Source organism: Cornus florida, unplaced genomic scaffold, assembly GCF_030987335.1.
Source record: "Cornus florida cultivar Cherokee Brave unplaced genomic scaffold, ASM3098733v1 CherokeeBrave_3.0.0_Hap2_Chr11, whole genome shotgun sequence".
NCBI classification, from domain to species: domain Eukaryota; kingdom Viridiplantae; phylum Streptophyta; class Magnoliopsida; order Cornales; family Cornaceae; genus Cornus; species Cornus florida.
In genome coordinates this window covers 138,028,570-138,044,335 of record NW_026775581.1, presented here as the reverse complement: position 1 = coordinate 138,044,335, position 15,766 = coordinate 138,028,570, and positions in this window count along the sequence as shown.

The window sequence follows — 15,766 nt, the reverse complement described above, 5'->3', positions numbered from 1 at the left end:
CAGCATCTTTTTATAATGACGACCGTTCGTAAGGATCATGCATTGGGGCTACGACCTGTCGTAAGCCTTGAGTTTCCAATGTTTCTTGTTGAGATTGTGTTTTGCTTTGCCCAACACCTTCCACCTTCAATCAACTTAGAATGGGCCATGGACTTGGGCAATACTCTTGAGATCTTCGTTGAATTGATGAGCGCTGAAAAGTACACATTTAAACCCCTTAAGCTTGAGTATTCTAGGACCTTTATCTATCTTATTTACTCGTTTTAGTACTTATTTGTGTTTTTGTCTATTTCAGGTTAATAATGTTAAAATGGGCTAAAAATGAGTTCTTAAGGCCTTTTTGGAGTCAAACTAAGTCTTAGCGATGATCCGGAGCAAAAAGAGGCTGATTTGGAGCAAAAAGAAGCTGATACTGAAAAGCTGAAAAGTTGGATGGATCGCAGAAAAAGTTGGATCGATTGAACTTTTAGTTGGATCGATCAGAAAAGTTGGATCGATCGAAATAAGTTGGATCGATCGAAAATAAGTTGGATCGATCGAACTGGACATGCTGGCAGCAAGCTGTCACTTTTTCCGTGCGCGCCCAAAAGTTCACCTACCAAAAAGTTGCGAGATTAGATATTTTTTGGCATATATTCTAGACTTAGTGACTAAGAAAAGGACTTTCTATATAAAGGGAAGCAACCCATTTGTAAAAGGGGATTCTTTAGACTTTTTATCATATTTTATTTTCTACATTGTAATTTTTATTTCTCTAGAAAAGTTAGAGATTAGGGTTAGAAGAAAAGAGAGAAGTGGAGGCACATCTCAAGAACACATCTCTAAATTCACTATCTCTCCATCTCTAGAGCTTCAAAGAAGAAGAAAAAGAAGATAGAGCCATGTTTGGAGCTTGATTCCATGATTACATCCACCTCCTCCATGATTGACTAGATCTACACTTAGGGCTTGGATGAGCCCTAAGTCTTGTGTAATTTAAACCCTTGTATTTCTATTTTTGGGGATTTTTAAATATATTGTTGTGATTAGTGTTCTAGCCTTGTGAATTTCAAGAATCTTGGTATATTTCTATGATTTCCATGGACTAATTCTTCCTATTAATTCTCTAGTTTATTTACATGTCTATGTGTGATTAAATTAGGAATTATGTCTCACATGATTCATATGGGTTAATTCTTCCATTGATTCTCTATTTTAATTACATGTTGTCTTATGTGTGATTATTTGGGGAATTGATCTCTACACTAGTTTTTCTATATTAATTGCATGTCTATGTGTGATTGATTGAAAATCTAGTGATGGCTAGACATTAGTGCTTAATGGAATGCTCTTGTTATGTCTCTTGATGGTTCATACTTATTCCTTGATGGATTATACCTCTCCCTTAGTTTATTTTCATGCTAGTAGTGTAGTTGTAGTGTAGTGTTAGATGGGGGAGACAATTCATGCTTGTTCTTTGATATTCCATGTTTTTGAATGCAAGAAGCATATGCTCTAATATTGTGGTGTAATGGAATTTTGAGCTTAATGAAGGATTAATGACTTGTTATGATATATTGTATCTTTCACATGTGTTTAGACAATATATTCCTCTCCCAATAGATATATTGTGGCCTCTCACATGATGTTTAGACAATATATGTTTAACTAAGTCATCCTTGTGAATTATTTGGACTATGAGCTTAATGAAATGTTCAATGACTTGATTTGATATTTTGTTCTCTTCACATGTTGTTTAGACAATATATTCCTCTTCCAATAGATATATTGTGGCCTTTCACATGTTGTTTAGACATTATACACTTGTTGAGTCACCTTTGCTAGTCGAACCAATTTTGTTCATAACAATGTATTCCCCATTAATGGAAAACAAGTGGTTAATTACACAAGCTTAGTGGTGATTCCAACACCCTAAGTCCTCTCTTCTCATCTCTTAAATCCCTATCTCTACTTAGTTTTATTTTAATTGCATTTTAATACATTCTTTTTTAGAAGTAATCAACCAACCCAATTCTCTTTTGCAATCATTTGGTACGCTAGAGTCGAAGTTGAAATTCCAACACGTATAATCCCTTGGGACGATCCCTACTCACTCTTGCTACGTTAGTAGTGGTGTTGGTAGTGGTTTTTATAAATTTAAATTTGACATAAAAGGCTTTTCTTGAACCACACATTCACTACATTTAGTTTGGTGTATTGGAACGGCCGTCGTTAAGATTTTGGCGCCGCTGCCGGGGATTAACGGTTTTGTTGGAATTAAACTAGACAATAGTGTTCATTAGATTGCTTCTATTTTTATTTTATTTTTCATTGTATATTCTTTTCTCTTGATTCTCATTATTATTTGTTCAATTAGGTACTTGACTACAAGGAAGGCGAACTTTGGAACTTAAAGCAATCATTGGAGCTTAAAAACTAAATTTGGAGTTGAAGTGCTAAAAGACCATTGTGAGCAATTCTTGGCACTCTTGTATTTTAATTGTTTCACTTCTTTGTATGCTTGTGATAGCCCTTGTTGAGGCTCATTTTATTGCTAAATTTTTGTCCAAGCATAGGCCCTTGTTGAGGCCAATTTTTTTTTTTTTTTTTTTTTTTTTTTTTTTTTTTTTTTTTTTTTGCATTTGGGTTTTAATTATGAATGGAGGAATTGTTTGATCCAAGTTTAGGGGGGAATTACATCCCTTCACCTTATGCTCCTCCATCACATTTTAATCATTATGAGATTGAGTCCAATTCATTTCATACATCATCTTATTATGGACTTGATCACTCATTTAATCCTTCTTGTGACTATTACCCTCCCCCACCATTTTATGATGAATCAATTCCACCACCTTCTAAGTACTCACCCGGATTTGAAGAAAAAGTGTTAGCTTTACTTGATGTGCATATTTCACACACTTCACTTATTAATTCTCATTCTCAAGCTTTAGCCAACTTAGAAGCTCAAGTTGAGCAAATTGCAAGTACTCTTTCTCATCAAGAGGAGGAGTAAGAGGCAAATGAAAAAATGGCAAGAACTTCAATGTATATAGATGAGGATGATGAGAGTGAGGAGAATGGAACAAGTGAGCTAATGCCTAGCACTCTATCTTGTATAGAGGAGGAAGTGGCAAGTGAGTTAGTGGCTAATCCAATAGAACATAACATGATTAATGAGGACTTTCCTTGTTTTGATTATGATTTTATCTATGATATGGCTACTCTAGATAGTGAGGAGATGTTGACCACACTTGAGGTAGGAGAGAAGGAGGAGGAACTTGTTGAAGAGGGCCTTCCTTCTATTATCTCTAATGACCCTCTTGAGGAGTGTCTTTTGGAAATGTATAAAAATTGTGGTTTTGACTTTAAAAGCTCTAAAAATGAAATAATCTCTCTAATGGACTCCTTAGCTTACTTATAAGGTGATGAAATGGTAATTTATGAGGAGGAGAAGAGGGATGAAGAGAGGGTGTTTCTTATTAATCCAAATGAGTCTTTGAAAGACAATGCCTCACCAATTATCAATATGGATGATCATTTGAATGTGTTTCAAGAACACAACAAAGAGGCAAGCCTAACCATGATTGATTTTGTTTTCAAGACCGTGGATGAAAGGAACAATATCATCTCTTTTATTTCTTTTCAAGTCATTCTTTTGGAGGATGATTTTATTGTCATAAGTGGGACATTAAATGAGAAAAGTGAAAAGAGGGTCAATAAGGATGTTTCATATCCAGTTTTTGATTCATTTGATTAGTGAGTTGACCTAACGTCTTGCTAGAGACGTTAAATACTAGTATTCGTAGAGTTTCACAACTCTATTCCTCCCTCATTTCTTTTTATTTTTCATTCTTGTGTACATTCTTCCATCTATTTTTCAAATTTTCATTCTTGTTACCATCATTGGGGCTTAGCATAGGATTTTCTGCATTTTTAGTTCAAAATTAGGCATTTGATGCCAGTTCGATCGATCACAAGAGCACATTCGATCGATCGAATTGTTCTTCGATCGATCCAACTATGGATTCGATCGATCGAACTCCATTTGAGTCCCAACACTTAGAAAAAAATTTTGGACCTGCATCCAAATTCCAAAATGCATGCTCTCGGGATCTCCAAATTTTCAAAAGTTCGATCGATCGTAAACCATTTCGATCGATCGAACTACCTTTCGATCGATCTAACATGTGGTTCGATCGATCATGAGTCCCAACACTAAGAAAAATTTTGGACCTGCATCCAAATTCCAAATGCATGCTCTCGGGATCTCCAAATTTTCAAAAGTTCGATCTCGTAAACCATTTCGATCGATCGAACTACCTTTCGATCGATCCAACATGTGGTTCGATCGATCATGAGTCCCAACACTAAGAAAAATTTTGGACTTGCATCCAAATTCTGAAAATGCATGCTCTCGGGATCTCCAAAATTTTACATTTCGATCGATCGAATTTCATCTCGGATCGATCACAGCTATGTTCGACCGATCGAACTTCATCTTCGATCGATCACAGCTCTGCCCCTTTGACTTTTTGACTTTTTCCTATTTCTATTTTTATTTTATTTTATTTTATTTTTTATTTTCTTTTATTTTATTTAGTTACTTCTATCTTGGTATTTAAAATAAAAATATATATATATATATATAAAAAATAAAAAAAATATAATATTTCTTTTCTTTTATTTTATTTCCAAAAATCCAAAAATATTTTGTTTAACTTTAATTTTTTTTAAAAAAAATTTGCATTCTTTATTCCCTTACATTTTTACTTCTTGCATTTATTATTATTATTATTATTATTATTATTTTTTTTATTCAGTTGTCTTTTTATTTTTGTTTCTGTACATATTTGTTTTGTCTAAAAAAATAATAATAATAAAAAAAAAAAAACGGTTTTTCAAAGAAACATTCCGTCTTGATAGAGACGTTAAACTTAGCACCCATTTTGCATATTTCTTACATTTTTAATTTTTCTTTGCATGTTTTCACATATATATTAAAAAAAAAAAAAAATGAAAAACAAAAAGTAAGAAAATTTTGTATACACTTGCATTGTACATATTCTTTCCATTTTTTTGCATTGTACATATTCCTTTTCATTTTTTGCATTGTACATATTCCTTTTTCATTTCTTGCATTGTACATATTCTTTCATTGCATTTTGCCTTATTTATTTTTCTTTTTTGTATTTTGTTCATGCATTTTATTCTTTGTTTTTCTTACATTTTGTATATACTTGCTTTCATTAAATGAAAAATATAAAAAGATTCATCATTGTGCCCTTATGTATAGTCATGCATACTTTATGCTTTAGTTAGGGCTTGATCTTATATCTCTCTTGTATCATGTGTTACATTGCCTTAGAATGCTTGATTTGATTATTCTTATCCCATTGGATATTTGATGTGAGTTTGCTAGCGTGGTTATTCAAGTAGGTTGTTGATTCCAAGTTTGGGGGAGACGTCTTTCAAATTGGATCATGACCGGGCTTCATGTCTACACCACCACGGTATACTCTTTCCACTTTTTTTTTTCCATTGTTCTCATTGCACATTGAGGACAATGTGCGGTTGAAGTTTGGGGGTAAGGTGTCTTGTTGCATTCTACTTAAGATTTGAGCTTTAAATGTATGATTGAGATTTGAGATTGATGTTAGCTATGATTTTGATCTTTTGAGGACTATATTGCTTAAAATTTAAAAATTGCTTGACTTGAGAGTCCAATACTCCTTGTATGCCTTGAGGATGCCATTTAGGAGTAAATTTTTCAAAAGATTGATATCTTGCTTGCATTTGTGGTCCACATCATCCTGAATTTGTGATTGTTTTGAGATTTATTCTAGGATTCTACACTAGCACCGGTGCACACTAGCATTCATTTGTGGGGTACATGCTTTGTTGATTATTGAATTGGTTATATCCCAATTGGGCTAGTAGTGCATTGAAAGCTTTCATTCTTGATAAAGGTGGATAACAACCCCTTTTCATTGAGTAGTCGGGATTCTTGCCTCATTAAGTAGTGAACTTCTCGCCGCCAAAAGGTGGAGGGCCCAAACTCTAGGTTAATAATTGATTTCAAAAAAAAAAAAAAAAAAGAGAAAAAGTTGCAAAAGTAATAAAAGTGAGGACTTCTCCCAAAAGGCGAGAAGTGGGAAATGATTAGATGGTTGTTGTCTTGATTTGTAGCCTAGTTGATTTGAGTTTGTAAGTCCGTTGGGGTGTCTTAACACCTAATGCCCTAAAGCCATCTGGTTTGGGAGTCATTGACCTAACGCTCGTTACATGAATCTTCTAGAAAGCTTAAGAGATCAACACATTGCACAATATTTCCATCTTTGATCCTCAATAAAAAAAATAAAAGAAAAAAAAAATAGAGTGAAAAGAATAAGCGCACCTAGAAGAATAAAGCTTTAATAAAAGGTCCACTCTCTTATCTTGATGATCGGTACTAGATTTGTGTGCTAGTTTGAGGGTAAGGATGTGATTACTTCTCTAGTTGGCTAAGATAGCAACACACTTGATGCCGGACCTCTCACATGGATTCTAGACTTGTTTCGATTTTCATGATCATTTTCTTGATGTGTGGAGGACCATGCTTGCTTGTTTGATGTTGAGATTTTGGGAGATTGCTTGTAAATGGTTGAAAACTTGCATGCTTGAGGTAGTTTTCTCCCAATGCTTGTTTGCAATATTGGTGCCTCTTTTGAAAGAATGAGCTTAATGTTTGTGGGTACCATTTCTGGAAACCCTCACGAGACTTCACTCGTCTACTAGGGGTAACCTAGGGGTTTAAAAGGCTTGTTGCATATGCTAAATGCAATCGTGTTCCCTACGAAAGTGGCGCTATCATTTTATTGCTTTCTAGTTCATAGTTGTTTAGTTGTTCATTTCATTCCTTACTTCGTAGTTCATTGCTAGGGACTAGCAATATTTAAGTTTGGGGGTGTGATGAGCGCTGAAAATACACATTTAAACCCCTTAAGCTTGAGTATTCTAGGACCTTTATCTATCTTATTTACCCGTTTTAGTACTTATTTGTGTTTTTGTCTATTTCAGGTCAATAATGTTAAAATGGGCTAAAAATGAGTTCTTAAGGCCTTTTTGGAGTCAAACTAAGTCTTAGCGATGATCCGGAGCAAAAAGAGGCTGATTTGGAGCAAAAAGAAGCTGATACTGAAAAGCTGAAAAGTTGGATGGATCGCAGAAAAAGTTGGATTTATCAGAAAAGTTGGATCGATCGAAAAATAAGTTGGATCGATCGAAATAAGTTGGATCGATCGAAAATAAGTTGGATCGATCGAACTGGACATGCTGGCAGCAAGCTGTCACTTTTTTCGTGCGCGCCCAAAAGTTCACCTACCAAAAAGTTGCGGGATTAGATATTTTTTAGCATATATTCTAGACTTAGTGACTAAGAAAAGGACTTTCTATATAAAGGGAAGCAACCCATTTGTAAAAGGGGATTCTTTAGGCTTTTTATCATATTTTATTTTCTACATTGTAATTTTTATTTCTCTAGAAAAGTTAGAGATTAGGGTTAGAAGAAAAGAGAGAAGTGGAGGCACATCTCAAGAACACATCTCTAAATCCACTATCTCTCTATCTCTAGAGCTTCAAAGAAGAAGAAAAAGAAGAGGAAGAAGAAGATGGAGCCATGTTTGGAGCTTGATTCCATGACTACATCCACCTCCTCCATGATTGACTAGATCTACACTTAGGGCTTGGATGAGTCCTAAGTCTTGTGTAATCTAAACCCTTGTATTTCTATTTTTGGGGATTTTTATATATATTGTTATGATTAGTGTTCTAGCCTTGTGAATTTCATGAATCTTGGTATATTTCTATGATTTCCATGGTCTAATTCTTCCTATTAATTCTCTAGTTTATTTACATGTCTATGTGTGATTAAATTAGGAATTATGTCTCACATGATTCATATGGGTTAATTCTTCCATTGATTCTCTATTTTAATTACATGTTGTCTTATGTGTGATTATTTGGGGAATTGATCTCTACACTAGTTTTTCTATATTAATTGCATGTCTATGTGTGATTGATTGAAAATCTAGTGATGGCTAGACATTAGTGCTTAATGGAATGCTCTTGTTATGTCTCTTGATGGTTCATACTTATTCCTTGATGGATTATACCTCTCCCTTAGTTTATTTTCATGCTAGTAGTGTAGTTGTAGTGTAGTGTTAGATGGGGGAGACAATTCATGCTTGTTCTTTGATGTTCCATGTTTTTGAATGCAAGAAGCATATGCTCTAATATTGTGGTGTAATGGAATTTTGAGCTTAATGAAGGATTAATGACTTGTTATGATATATTGTATCTTTCACATGTGTTAAGACAATATATTCCTCTCCCAATAGATATATTGTGGCCTCTCACATGATGTTTAGATAATATATGTTTAACTAAGTCATCCTTGTGAATTATTTGGACTATGAGCTTAATGAAATGTTCAATGACTTGATTTGATATTTTGTTCTCTTCACATGTTGTCTAGACAATATATTCCTCTTCCAATAGATATATTGTGGCCTTTCACATGTTGTTTAGACATTATACACTTGTTGAGTCACCTTTGCTAGTCGAACCAATTTTGTTCACAACAATGTATTCCCCATTAATGGAAAGCAAGTGGTTAATTACACAAGCTTAGTGGTGATTCCAACACCCTAAGTCCTCTCTTCTCATCTCTTAAATCCCTATCTCTACTTAGTTTTATTTTAATTGCATTTTAATACATTCTTTTCTAGAAGTAATCAACCAACCCAATTCTCTTTTGCAATCATTTGGTACGCTAGAGTCGAAGTTGAAATTCCAACACGTATAATCCCTTGGGACGATCCCTACTCACTCTTGCTACATTAGTAGTGGTGTTGGTAGTGGTTTTTATAAATTTAAATTTGACATAAAAGGCTTTTCTTGAACCACACATTTACTATATTTAGTTTGGCGTATTGGAACGGCCGTCGTCATGAATCGTAGCCCAAGTAGAAGTATCATTTAAAAGCTTGAATTTCTCAATTTTTATTCTTTTTAAGGACAAAAACCTGAAAGATAAAGAAAATACAACCAAAAATCATGGATTCAGGTGTTTGATTACGCTTGGGGAATGTGTTAGGCAACCCAAGACGCACGTACCAAGTATGGTTACTTACTTTAGCTTTCATGTTGCTTCTGAATATGATGTTACCTAAAGCTAGACTAATTCAATTTGCGAATGGGTCCAAATCATATTTAGGTGTGTGGGGGACATGGTATATATAAGTGTGAATGAAATTAAAAAGGATGGAAATGTGTGGTGGCTTGAAAAAACTTAAGGTTGCCTAAGTTGCTTATGCATCATGGCTATACAAAATGTGTGGGTATCAAGTCAAATGTAGTTCAAAGTAACAAGTTAGAAAGGCGAAGGAGAGTGTGGTGAAAGATATGGAAATTGAGTGAGGCTTGACTGAACTTAGGATTGCCTACGTTTTCTAATTGTACGAAGCGTGTGGGAATCAAGTCAAACATAGTTCGCTTAAATGTATAAGAAGGGCTATGTTTGTAATAGCCTTTACCTTACCCAGACACAATATTGTCCGTTTTTGGCTCCCCCGGACTAGAGACTTCCCAGAAGGTCACCCATCCTGGTAATACTTTAGAGTATGCATGCGTAACTTTGGAGTTCTGATGGGTTCATGTCCATCACGGCTTTAAAACGCATTGTATCATAGAAGGGTGTTGAACCTACATATAGCACTTCACCTTTCCTAGGCGATGTGAGATCATGACACCCTGTAACCTGCCAGTGTGGTAACTCGTCCAGAATCTCGTACCCACCCATAGGTCGTCACTATCACCCCCGTGGGGTCCCAGCATCCTCGTTGGCCATACTTTCGACTGGGCTTCGGCTCTGATACCATTTGTATCAGCCTTCACCCTACACGAACACAATTGTCCAATTTTGGTTCCCCCAGACCAACATCCTGGTACTACTCTAGAGTAAGCACGCTTAACTTTGGAGTTCTGATGGATTCATGGTCATCGTGGCTTTAAAACGCGTTGTATCATGAAGGGTATTGAACTTACATATAACACTTCACCAATCCTAGGCGATGTGGGATCATGATACCTTGTAGCCTACCAATGTGGTAACTCATCCAATGTCTCGCACTCGCCCACATCACACCCGCCCATAAAAGTCGTCATAATGCTTCCTAAAGAATATACAAATCTAAAAGATGTGAGGTATGGGATGAAGAAAGTCCTAAAGAACATACTAGTCTAAAGGATGAGAAGTGCGATGAAAACAATCCTAAAGATAATGTGTGCTTGAAGGAACGAGGGGGGTGATAAAATAATCCTAAAGACGACGTGTCTTAAGGAATAAAGGAAAGTGATAAAACAATCCTAAAGACGATGTGTGTCCAAAGTAGCGACGAAATGTTATAAAAGCAATCCTAAAACGATGTATGTCTCAAGGAACGAGGAATGTAGTAAAAATAAGTGTCTCAAGGAACGAGGAATTCAAACACCTTTTCAAACAAAAAAAAAAAAAAGGAGGAATGTGGTAAAAGCGATCCTAAAGTTGATGTGTATCTTAAGGAATAAGAAACGTGATAAATTGATCCTAAAGATGACGACGGTTTCAATGAACAAGGAATGCGGGAAAAGTGATCTAAAGACGATGTGTATCACAAGGAATGGGGAATGTAGTAAAAACAAAACTTGAAGACGATGAGTATCTCAAGGTACGAGAAATGTGGTAAAAGTAATCATACAGACGATGCACGCCTCAAGAAATGTGTAATGTAGTCAAATCAACACTAAAGACAATGTGTGTCTCAAGGAACGAGGAATCTGGTAAAGTGATCCTAAAAACGACATGTGTATCAAAGAAGGAAGAATGTGGTGAAAGGGTTCCTAAAGATGATGTGTCTCATGGGACGAAGGAATGTGATAAAATGATCCTAAATACATTTTTTTTTTGGAAGTTAAGGTATTGTATAGATTGAGTATAAAATGTACAAGGCCGAAGTCCAAAAACAACAAAACAAAGGACTCATCAAAGAGTCCAACCCAAAACAGGAGGGAAAACCAAGCCCAGCCCACAGTTGACCAAGATAATTGTAGCCTATGAACCCTAGACTAATGTTATCTCTACCAACATTACATCCGGTGTCATCGTTTAGAGAGGCAGAGCCTCCCTCACTCAGTCTGGTTCCGGCGGTGGTCTTATAAAAGCTTGGGGAAGGTCCTAATAAAAAACGAGCTTTCTAGCCATGATGGAGTCTTTAACCCTTATATTGCAGTCGCTGCTTCACCATGTCTAAGGTTTGCTTCAAAATCCCCGATTGCGAACATCTCTTGTTACGAAAGATCCGATCGTTGCGTTCGTTCCAGAGTCGATTGACGGTGGTGGAGAGAACGAGCTTGTTAACAGAATTCTGCAAACTTCGACCCCTCTACTGACGAGAAGCCCAAATTACAAAGTCCTCCCAAGAGAGTTGAGCAGCCCGAAATCTACACTTCGATTGTAAAAAAACTCCAAATTGGGCTAGTGAAGGAACACGAAAAGAACAGGTGATCATGAGATTCGTCTACAGCTTAACAGAGGAGGCAAAGTCTAGATCCCGAGAATGACTGCATACATTATCGATTTTTTGTAGAAAGACGTTTTTGCACAGCAAGCCACAAGCTGACCATGCACCGAGGGATGGAGAAGGAGTTCCAGACCAAGTGATTCCACTGTCGTGGTTAATGGTGAGGGGCAAACCATGTGACTGTATGGCTAAGCGAGAAATCTCTAAATGGTGGGGAAATCCATTCATCCTTATCAGGTGAATTGCAAGGGGGATCAGAGAGCAGCAGATCGGGAAAGCGCTGTGTAAGCTGAACCGGGAAAACCCATCAATTGTTAGCTGATAATGAAGAGAGCTTCTGCCCCAATGAAACATGTGAATCTCTGATGAAATCTGAGCTTGCTCTGAAGGTAAGAGGTCCACCATACATCCAATTGTCGTCCCAAAAAAAGGTCTGTGAACCACAACCAACCTTATTCCTTATCATTGACCTAGCCACACCTCTAAGTTGCATGAGTTTCTTCTAACTATTAGAAGACGCCTGTGGTATACTCATAGTCCAAAAACATCTAGCCCAAATGAGTTGCACCCTCACCCAACTGACCCAAATATTTCCCCTATTAGAGGAGACAACATTCCAAATATGTTTGAGGTATGCGGCAATGTTAACAATTTCCAGACTCCTGAAACTTAGACCACCACAACTCCTGGGCATGCAAACAGCAGACCAAGTGATTTTAGCCCCTGAGAATTTAAGATCAGTCCCAGACCACAGGAAGTTCCGTAGGAGCCTATTAATCTCTGCAAGAACTGACTTAGGCAAAATAAAGAGACCAATCCAGTAGTTGACAATGCTATATAGAACCGATTGGATCAATTGAATTCTTCCCGCGTAGGACAAGAAATTAGATGACCAATGGCAAATTCTTCTAGTTACTTTCTCCATCAGCCCTCTGCAGTCATCCGCCCTTAGAGCAGTAGAGACAAGAGGAACGCCAAGGTACTTAAATAGTAACTCCCCCAAATCAAAGCCCAATAGGATCTTAATGTCATTTACAAGGTCATTAGATACCCCAGAGACGAAGAAACAACTTTTATGATTATTGATGCACAGTTCAGAGAGAGCAGTGAATTGGTCAATGGCATTCTTAAGAGTGGTGATAGAGGCTAAGTCTCCATAGAGAAAAGTAGAAGGTCATCAGTGAAAATGAGGTGGGAGATTGCTAGAGTTTTATATCTAGATACAAGCCTTTATCCAATTTACAAAAGTAGGTGGAAACCCAAAGAGTGTTAACGAGTCGAGTATAAAGTCCCACCCAACAGAATCGAATGCTTTCATTAGGTCATCTTTTACAGCACATCTGGGGGGCACAAGATGCCTGTGATAGCCCTGAAAAAGCTCCTGAGCTAGTAGAACACTGTCACCAATGTGTCGTCCCTTGACGAATGCATTTTGTTATGGATCAATAATTGAAGGCAGAACCTGCTTGAGCCTATTAATAATGAGCTTAGCTATGCACTTATAGATTGTATTACAACATGAGATGGGCCGAAAGTCATTAAGAGTTGATGGGTTGGGTACTTTAGGGACTAGGGCAATATATGAGTTATTAATTTCCTTTAGCAGTTTCCCACTGAGGAAAAAAGATCTGATTCCATCAATGATGTCATTCCCTATAACTGGCCAGGCAACATGGTAAAAATGTGCATTATACCCATCAGGTCCTGGTGATTTCTCTTTGTTAAGAGAGAAGAAGCAAGTTTGGATTTCTTCCTCTGTGAGAATAGAGATAAGTGACGAATGGAAGTGTAATAGGATGGTTTTTGTGATTATAGGCTGCAAGTATGAAATCCCAGGGTATGGGGGAGGGGAAGATCCCAGTAAAGTCTGAAAATGAGAAACAATCTCAGAGTTGACAAGCTGTACCTGATCAATGGTAGTGCCATTAGCTGAAGTTAAGGATGTGATTTTCTTCCTGTTGGTCTTAGAGTTGAAAACCTTAAAAAAAGAAAGCTGTGTTACTATCCCCATCCTTCAACCATCTGATCTTTGATTTCTGCCTGAAAAAATGTTGTCCAGCAAGAGAATAATTAATGAGTTGTTGCATGAGCTCCTTCTCAAGAGTCTTGAGGTTCACATCCATAGGATTAACATCCAGCTGCTGTTGGCATAAGGACAAAGCATGTCTAGCCTGACTGACCTGTGCAGATGCTTGAGAAATTTCCACTCTACACCTTTGTTTGAGTACCCCCTTAAGAGTCTTCAACTTCTGTACTATTTGAAACATTGGAGTTCCTCCGATGTTGGAAGCCCATACTTGCTCAATAGAAGGCATGAAGTGGGGGTTAGAGGCCCAAGAGTTGAAATATCTGAAGGGTAATTTCCTCTTCGGAGCAGGAGGGCCTAGTCTAACAAGGATAGGGTTGTGGTCAGATAGGCTAGGTGGGAGAAAAGTGCAGTCAGACATAGGGAAGATTCTAGACCACTCTTTATTAGTAACTGCTCTATCAAGTTTCTTCGCAATGTTGGCAGATCCCAAGCTCTGATTGTTCTAAGTGTAGTGAATACCAGTGTACCTTAGATCCTCCAACTTAGAATCCATCACTCAGTCATTGAATTCAGCCACTGCACAAGACCTTTTAAGGGAACCCCCAAAATTCTCATTGCAGTTAATGATTACATAAAAATCCCCTAGGACCAGCTAAGGGGATTCACAAAAGAGATTAGCATAGTGCTTGATGGAGGCCAATAAGTCCCTTCTATCAATATAGGTATTGGCACCATAAACAAAAGAAATGAAGCAGTGCTGGTTATTAGGGAGATCTACAGAGCAGTGGATGACTTGTTTAGTGGCAAACACCACTGAGATGTTAATCACATTTGGATTCCACATAATCCAAATTTTTCCAAGGATAGAGTGATCATAGTTGTGAATGATGGACCATTTAGGTGCTATAAATTTATGAATGGCAGCCATATTATCAGGGGAAACTCTTGTTTCCAACACAGACAGAAGGTCCAATTTATGTGACCTAATTATTTCCTGCAGTTCAAGCTGCTTTGAGAGGCTGTTCAGGCCTCTTATATTCCAAGTAGCTAGACTAACCATTAGAGAGGGATTTGGAAGCTCCCTTCAGGTGTCTAATCCCTTTAAAGGGAAAGACATGCACATGCAGCCCCTTTAAGGCTTTCTTTTTCTTACCAATGTTTTTCTTTCCTTTTGAGATGTTTGAGCAGGTCATACTTAAGGAGGATGAAGAAAAAAGTTGCTCAGACTCATCATGAGAGGGGGCAACAGAACCCTGGGGATCATCCTCTGCAATCGGGTAAAACCTATTTCAAAAGTTCCAACTGCTGAGACTCCAATGCAGTGCCTGAGCTCTGAGGGTCACAAACAATGAGCCTATTATCCACGTTGGCTCTTGCTAACTTTTTTAGCTTGTATAAGGGAAAGGTTTTTAGATAGTGGGTTAGTATATGTTTTGGCTGTAGGGGATTGTGCAGGACATTGCAGAAGATATGTGAGAGGGGTAACTGCAATGCTTGTGGGAATGCTTGTGAGATGTGAGAGATCAGGTTGTACTCCAGTTGTGGTGGGGAAAGGCTAGGTGCAGGTGGTGCATGATTATTAATAGCTCCAGCATTCTGTAGGCCATGAGGAGATGATCTACTCTTTTTTTGTGGGTATGACATTCCAACCTGACTGTACCCTTGGGGAGTGGCTATAAGGTGAAGGTCCCATCTTTTGTGGACAAATGGATGAGGGGTGCCCAACCAGTCTGCATAAGGTGCAATATTTGGGGATGCTTAGATACTGAACATGAATTTCCACAGTGCTTCCATCCCCATTCTTCAAAGGGAAAGACCTTAAAAGCGGTAAGTCCAAGTCAATCTCCATACAAATCTTAGCAAATCTCAGTTTTTCTCTACTTTCTGTGAAATGATCAGCATGCAGAGGATGCCTTACTGCACTTGGAATATGACTTAACCCTTTGGCCATACACCAACATAATGGAACATTGAAAATTTTTACCCACACATGGATTAGATGACTGGATTATTTCTCCTTTGACAAGTTGGGATGCCATCTATGGAGCTGGATGGGTTTCTTGGCAATGAAGTACGGCCCAGATGCAAGGATGGATGCCAAGGACACCTCATTTGCAAATTTAAAGTAGAAGAAACCATTCCCGTCCGCGTAAACTTG